This window comes from Sipha flava, unplaced genomic scaffold, assembly GCF_003268045.1.
Source record: "Sipha flava isolate LNK unplaced genomic scaffold, YSA_version1 78_pilon_pilon, whole genome shotgun sequence".
Taxonomy (NCBI): Eukaryota; Metazoa; Arthropoda; class Insecta; order Hemiptera; family Aphididae; genus Sipha; species Sipha flava.
In genome coordinates, this window is record NW_020273619.1 from 614,616 (window position 1) to 623,714 (window position 9,099).

Genomic DNA, 9,099 nt, shown 5'->3' on the forward strand with positions numbered 1-9,099 from the left:
CACATTTTGTCAGAACTCTAATATCGGAAAAAAGAAAAGCACGCGCTGTTTGGCAAAGAACTAAATATCCCTCTGACAAACGACTATTTAATCACCTCATCAATAAACTCAAAAGAATTCTAGCTAAAATCAAATCCGATAACTTAACAAACCATCTCGCATCCTTTTCCACCACCGACAATTCTTTTTGGCAAAACACCAGAAAAATTATTCGCTCTCAACCACCAGTACCCCCCTCTGAGAAACCCTGCCGGCACATGGCATATCAGTGACTCAGAAAAAGCTAATGCTTTTCGTCATCACCTACACACCTTGTACGCACCGTCGCGGAGCTTTTGAAAAATATTTATCACCAGCCGGCCGCGCGACACTCGCGAACGTGCGCTCTGAAGAATATTAAGAAATATGGTGAGAGGAGGAGATGATAATGTTCAAGGACAACAAAAGGCCAAAGAAATAATAGACCAATGAATAATAGGCCCTTGGGCACAAACCAAACTTATTATTATTAAAGTTTACAGACAATGAGTAAATAAAAATAATCTTATCTCGGGTGGTGGTGATAAGGGTCCAACTGAAAATCGTTACACCTGACTCCTAGATGGCAGCGTAAATACGTAGTGCTACCAACCAGCAGACCGCAACAGACAACACTCGTGGCGATGGATGGCTTGTGTCGGGAACGAAGTTGGTACTACTAGCGTACGCGACGCGCACAACGAACCGACTTGTAAAAAGGACCACGGGTGAAAACCACGTGGACGCCAACGAAACTAAAGTGATCGCGACCGAAAACAGGTTAACGTACGGGAAATGCACTCGAAAAGGAACTATCTAACACGCACAAAAGCGAGTTCGTGAAATACGTGCACGGTGATGGCGCAATACCACTGTCCACCAATCAACCGACGCGATAAACGGGGCGTACGGACGCAAGGCTGCGAAAGTGACCACGAGGTCGATAGTATATAAAAAAAGACGCGTTGACACTACACGCGGTGATACACAAACGAGATCGACCAACGGTGGCGGATCAAACGCACGACAAAACGACACTCGCGTACAAAAAAAGGAATCGACTTTAGGAAGATAACACACCCGGAAAGGCGGCGCAGGCACGATAGTTATCGGTCGGCCGAACGCGAACGAATATCCAGAACCGAAAACAAGTTTTTCCGCACACACCACCGCGATCGACGGCCCGGGCGACCGGGTGCGCGTCACCGGTGGGGGTAAAAAAGAGGGGGTGTCGACGGTGGTCTTGGCGAATCCTCGACGCTCGTCACGATGGTGCACAAACACTTTTAGCTATATATTTTAAAAGTTTGACCAATATTTTATCATAACCAGCTGAGGTGTCATCTTTAAGATTATCTATTATTTGAAATATATCCAATTCATTGATTTTTTCTTTAAATACAGTATCAAAAGAATAATTTTGTAGTTCAGTAATATCTTCAGTATTAATATGATTATTACAATTATTGTTAGTTTTATGATTTCCCACCTATATAAAAAAATCATTAAAGAATTGTACCACTTTATAAGGTTCATCTAAAGTATTTATAGCCTTGTTATTGATAATTAAAGTTTTTATTTCGTTTGAATTTTGAATTTCAGTGTCAGTAACTTCTTTAATTCCAAGTTAATTTGGGATTAGACGCATATTCCACAGATGTATTTTTCCACAGTCTTCTTTTGCTTGTTCAGAACTCCAATTATTTTAATGTGATTTCCAATAAGATTCTGCTCTATGATATTTATTCTTTTATTAACTACCATTACTTAATTTTCCAGTTTAATATTCTGTTCTTTTAAAACTTTATTTTTTTCGCTGATAACTTTAACCGATTTTATAATGTCTCGTAATTGTGTAGAAAAATCATCAAATTGCTTACTCAAGAAATCAACTGAATTTTTTTCGGTCCAATAATATTTTACTTGAATCTTTTTCCAGTATTTCTTTTCCATTATTTGTATCAGTAGTTGACATATTAGCATTATCTTTGCAGTTTAAACAGCACCAATTTCTTTTGTTTACGACACTTAATTTCCTAAAATTGGATTCTCGGAAACCAACGCATGTTAAATGTAGATATGTTTTGCACTTTAAACATTGTATATCTTCATTGTCGTATATATCGTCGTTATAGACGGTACACAGCATATTGACTTAATCCAATTAACGAAAAATATTACTACTGTTATAAGATAAGCGAGAATACAACAAATAGACGTCCGTCCACAGCGGAAGCTGATAATCAACTGTTTATGACCTATTAAGTCTTATAATTTAATACCCAGTAATAATTTATTATTATAAGTATTACAAATAATAATAATAAATAGTTAGAACATATAATTCAATTTTGTCATAATATGTTAGTAATATGCAACACGAGTCAACCCTATTTTTTAAAATTTGTTTTAGATGTTTTTAAAACAAAATATTCAACTTATTAGGTAAGCCCTTTAACTTAATAAGACTGCTATAATTTTATTTTATAATTTTAGACAATATGTATGATATTTAAAATATACTTTTTTACGATTTTTGAAAAAAATTACCCTTTATCCGTTACCAGAATTAAAACTTTAATTCTGTAATTTTTAAGAACCAGAACTGAAACCGGTACCGATTTTTTTTTTTTTTTTTTTTTGAGGAACCTAATTGGAACCGAAACTGAAAAAACCATAAAGGTTCCAAGCCCTGGATATAACACGTTTCTATATTTACACAACGAAAAATTAGCGAAAACGGTTGCTAACCCTTGTACTATTAATATTATTCATAGATCAAAATTAGGTTACGTATACAAAAAATCTATATGAAATGAATTTAAATACATTTCAAATACATTTCTACATTTAAAAATAATATTTATTTTTAGGTAGATAAAACTGTATTATAGAATACGGAAGACGAACAGATAACGACGTCTTATGTAGTAGATATAAAAATGATCATCACCTAAAAGCGTATTTTAATAAAGTGTTTATAACCTCCGGGTAATGTTTTCATATGTGATAGATATAAAGACAAGAACATACTTGTGGTTTTTATATAAGTTTAATGTGCGTGCAATTTCTTTAAAAAGGACAGTGAACGGTTTATTGTATGGTGAACACACCCGCGCGCGCGCGTTCGAGAAACTGCTATAACGAGGCTTTTCATAATCCAAATCGAATTCGTTGAACTGTACTTACATATTCTATGGTATTGGTGGTTTTATTACAGTTTGTAATATCGGAAAAAAAGAAAACGTACCCTTCGTCGAAAAACTACGTAGTTGTCCATGAACCTATTAAGTATTAACTCAAGAAGTTTTGCCGGATGGATCGAAACAATTGAATAATTAATGCGTTTCAAAAATTTTCCTGTCGTATCTCGTGAAAATTTGAAAAGTTTGAAGTCAGGTGCATTTTAAATATAAAATGGAAGCCATTGTTTAGCAATTGGTATAATATCAAGATATAGTAAATTTAGATCCAATAACTTGTACACAAATTAAATTATTATAAAAATAAAATGTTATATCAACATACTTACATGGGGTTTTGTAAATTCATTGGTGATTCAGTCGAATTAGTCATAAGTGTCATTCCCAGCAATTTAAATATTATTCTCTAATACAAAACTTTTACTATCATTTATCGATTTGTTATATATATATTATATGATATCAATTAAAAATAAACTAATTAAAAGTGTTTAATGAAATATTTATCCTGAAAAAGTGTATTTGATTGATTATAAAATTATATTAACTAATTACGTGTGATGTTTAGCTGTGTGATTAAAACATAAGAAACATTTTTTTTTCAGTAATTTTTTTTTTCGTGATTTCTACAGTTTCTACAGTCCTACCTGAATAAATCCTAAAACCAAACCCTTTATAGTATATTTATTTCTACGCCAATCGGTGGTTTGTATTGACGTGTCATTCAATATTAAGAAAATATTTTTTTTTATATTTGAAGGAATAAATAATATGTGGTTTTAATATGTGAGATAATCGCTTATAGGAATATAATGATTGTGAATTATGAAACGACCCACTCAAAGCCGATCCAGGTTCAGCAAGGAACGTTCGTTGACGTTGTTAATTTATAAGGTCACCAACCCTCGCAGCCAAGATTCGGAAATCGGAGCATACGAGATTTGATTTTATATTAATAATAACATAAATAAATAACATATTGATTAATGACAAATAAACATGATTAATACAAGAACCAATTAATTTACTTATATTAAATAAAATATCAAATTTATGGGCAAATAAAAGCCGTAAGGCATAAGAACTTTACTCCATAAAAAACTGATTTACATGCATAATATATATATATTATATATATATATATTTACAGTAAAACTCGGTTAAAACACTCCAGCTTAAAATGCTGTTTTTCGTCCGTCCCTAGACATTTTTTATACTATTCAATGTAAAAACTACCTGTAAGACGCTCGAATTTTGTCTACCTATTTAATCGGATAAGACACTCTTTTGTTCAGCAGATTACGATGAAGTGCAGTACCTCTGTGAAAATAAAAATTGAAATTCCACTCGTTTTTGAGTACTTATCGTATTTATTGTTTTACTTTATCATACTACCTACAGTATCTTAAATAGTAGCTACGTATTTCATAGTATTATGAGGTTTAAGGCAATTAAGAATAAGATCCAGACAATCCACTATCGACTACTACAATTACGGTTGATTTAAAACACCTATCTGAAATTCGAAAAGTATTGTCCTCTATAGAAAGTTCTGTAGAGGAAATGATGAGTTATGTCAACAAAATCAAAAACTTTCTTGCTAAAACGCATTTTCAGAATCTTAAGCAAGCAAAAATAGATAATTTTTTTTTTTTTTATACAGGTATGTTATAAAATAGAAAAAATAATAATAATTAAAATATGAATGTATTTGTTTTTTAATTAAATTCAATAAATAAAAATGTATGCAATTATTATTTATTAATGCTTTATCTATTAAATTATGTCCAATAATAAAAAAAATTATTTGATATTTCAACCACTTTATTTTATTTTCAATTGCCGCAAAATACGCTCTACTGAGGTGGTCCCTTAAAGAGCATCTTAAGCGAGTTTTACTGTATACACGAGTGTACATTTTTTGAAAAATATTGACCAACATTAGCACATGTAAATAATAGTAATCAATCCCATTTTCTCTGAATAATAATAATATAACAAACAACTATATCGATCAAGGTGATGAGTTTAAAATTATAATAAACGATATGTACGTAGGTAAAAATATGTTTTATTCTTCATGGTTAAAAACCATGCGTGTTGTCGTAATACTCATTATTTTATTAAATTAGCCTAATTATATTATTGAATATAGTATGAAATTAAAATCGACCCGTATGAGAATCCTATACACGAATCATACTTGATTACTGAACTTGTAATGGATTCTTTTTTTTCGATGGAGATTATTGATGTAAACATCAAAATTCGTTATAATACATAATATTATGTATATACCGTCTCAAGAAGAACGAATGATTTTAAAATTCAATTGAAATAATTTAAGATAAAATTTAAAAATAATAATAATAATAATATTACCATTTTTACTTTATAATGCATTAGGCCTTAGAGTTTAAATGTGTATTGAATAAATAAAATAGTACATTTATTTACAATGTGCCCACTCTACCATCAGAGCACCTTTTTGTCCGCAGCGTGTATTTGAACTCAAACGTTTCAGCATTCGCTGGTCGTCCAATCACCACGTATACGGATATTACATTAAGTAAAAAAAAAATAAACGAAAAAAATCATTACATTTCGTTATTATAATATATAGTTCAAAGCTTTTTTATTGCGTAATATTATACTGTATACCGGTGTCCGTTGGAATGTTCAAAGCATCGGTGCCCTAACGTAAATGTATTTTTTATATTGTATATTATTTTGATGGATGATACTATACTATAATATGTGTACGCGTCCGTTAAACATAATCGTGAATTTGATTGTATTTTCCGGGCAAACTCAAATATCTCTCGACCGACATCGATAAGAGTTACATCGATTGATTCATCGAAACCCGTGAAGTGTCATATGCTATGGATAATTTCGTTGTTTGACGATACGGAGTGAGGGAAAAATAGACGTCCTTTGCACTCGTACGCGTTTGACTTGTATCAAACATTTTCTAGGTTTTTGTTCCCACAGTCGCGTTCCAGACACTCGACCATATATACTATGTGTACACATGTAATAGTGGTGTTACAGAATAGCTGTCATTTTTAGGTTTTTTTGTAATGGGATTAGAGTGGATGCGTTGGATTCGGGTGTGTCACTCTTCCGCCGACCCTGTACGTTTTCTTAATTATTTTTTTCTCATTTCAAACAAACCCCCGAGTTCTTCAACTTATCAATTTTCCGGATACGGTACGAGGAATGGATGTTATGCATTATATATTTTTAACATTCTCGTTTTACAGCAAGCAAAAATAACTCGGACATATCTTGTTTTTTTCGCTGCGGCTTTCTTACAGCTTGAAATTATTGTAGGATTCAATTCTTAAAGTATACATATTACACATTGTATGACATCATACTCGACTGAATATGAAAAATGCCTAACGATGATGTCAACACATATGTATCCTACATATTATATTGTCGCCTCAGTTCAAGACAGCAATAACTCAAAAAAAACTATTATTGAGATGTCGACGCCTCAGTAAGCAATCAATGTCTCTCGGTGGTATATTTCGTAAGTAAATAAAATCATTTGGTTTTCTCAGGAACTCTTGCTGCAGTAGAGCAAGAAGACGAAGACATAGCCAACTTTGAAACTATCCCACGTTGAATTTTTAATTCAACTCTAAAGGTAAAACTTCCCTAGCGAAGGACTATCAGAAATCGCCTACATGTTCGCACAAACAAACTTATGCTTAATATGTCACATAAAGCCAGTCGCAAATAACTTAGTTTTCCAGGTACTTTCCGTAGTTAATCCTTTTCAACCGGATGACTTATCTTGAAAATGTACTTCGTGCTCGTCGATTTACCGTCTGTGAGTTCGACCGAAAGAGAGTGGTGAAATACCATCACGATGAACCCGTAAAACAATGTGTTACACGTACTCTACTCTTCGGTACTTGAAAAACTTGAAACTAGTGTAGACGATAGCTACTTACATTTTTGACTTGAGTAATTGTTAGGTAGCTCGGAAATATTTAGCAAAGGTAAAATTGTTTTTGAACAATAATTTTTTGTACGACGCTTCCAAATTACGCATTGCACTTTTATAATTTATATACACATATAATTTAATGATACTCGAATTCTTTTACCGGACGACTAGGTCAGACTGACCATACACACGCGCGCGCTCGCACGTATTTACTCGTACTTTTATTATTTGAAGATTCCGTGTACACCAAACGACTCGTCCAATTAACTACTATCGCGATACGGCCGCTCGGGTGTGCGTTAATTAAATGTATACGTTTTTGTTTGCTGCATTCTCCGTACGTGTATTGCCCCGGTTCAGCTTATTGCTGAACACTAAATCATACTTCAATACGATTTTTTCGCAAATTGGTCAGTATGCAATATAATATATATTATACCTTATGCATCGTATTACGTAAATTACTGTGAAACAAGTTATTCCGTGTGTGTGCTAGTACTTGCCGACGTATTCAGTATAACGATTGTTTGGAAACTGTATAACGACGTTAGTTTGTATACCGTATAATATCAATAATAATAATAGTAATAATAATAATAATGCGCTTTGTACGTAATAATACAGCATATATGTATGTGTTAAATTACCATTACGTTGATGTGAAAACGCTCGGTTTATTTTTTTATTTTTTTATTTTTTTCAATTAATTTTTTCAATCATTTAGTTCCCCATTAAAGCGTATAATTTACCTTTTTTTTTTTAATCCATCGGTTTCAGTGCAGTCGATATCATAAATAAATGTACGGTAGTACATAACAGTTCAGACAAAAATTTAAAAATTAAACAGCCCAGCAGATACCGTGCATACATGTATATAAAAATAAAAAACTGCAGGTGCTGCAGTAATTTTGTTTTACGGTAAATATATGCGTGGAGGTAGTTAATTAATGTTTCTTCCGCTCCGATTAACTGGAGACTAAATCTGCTTGCCATAAAAATCTGATCGTTTATTAAAATGAGTTTTTACGTTATAGTATATGTAACGATATAAATTTGTGTGCATACATGTGTATCACCAAATAAATTCCTTCGTACATTTTCTCTGTATATCATGGACTCTTGTAATGTTTTCAAAAGTACGTCTATCAACAAACAAAATATGTTGACATTGATAATATTTAAGAAGTCGATAAGCTTATATTATTAACCATCAACTATAGTTGAAATAAGTGTTGAGATAACGACTTCGAATTATTTTTTCACGTTCACTTTTCTATCCTCGAATAATCATATCCGTTTTCTCGTATGGTTAACGAACGCATATAATACATAAAAAAAAAAAAAAAAAAACAGAATATATAAATCACTAAAACCAAATTGTATATTAACCTCATCATATTCTATTATATAACTGCGAAAGGGTACAAACACTCAGTCTTTGAGTTTTCATCTAATAATTTGCTATGTTCGTAAATCTGCGAAAGTTGTTCGTTGAAAATAGTCCTTCAAATGTACATGCCGTGTTCAAACGAAAGCTGAAGTCGTAAAATTGTTCTGACATCGTTATTTACGTGTGCACGGGAAATGTTTCAAATATATTATAATTGTAATGCATAACGTTCACACGTATGTATACGTGTTACCCGTGTTACCTAAAAAACGCAGAGTCCAACTATATAGGTTACACAGACAGACGCGTATTAGCACCTATACATTGCGTGTGTCGTATAATAAAATATATAATAGATGTACACTTATAAAACAGAGTGATCGCGAGGTAACCGTCGGACGAGTAGTATTTTAAAAGCTTTTAAAGATATTTTTAAAATGTTCTTTTTAGTATTCCAAAAAATCATTACTATCTAAAAACAAAACATTTTATAATTACTAACTATGATCAACTCTATTTTATAC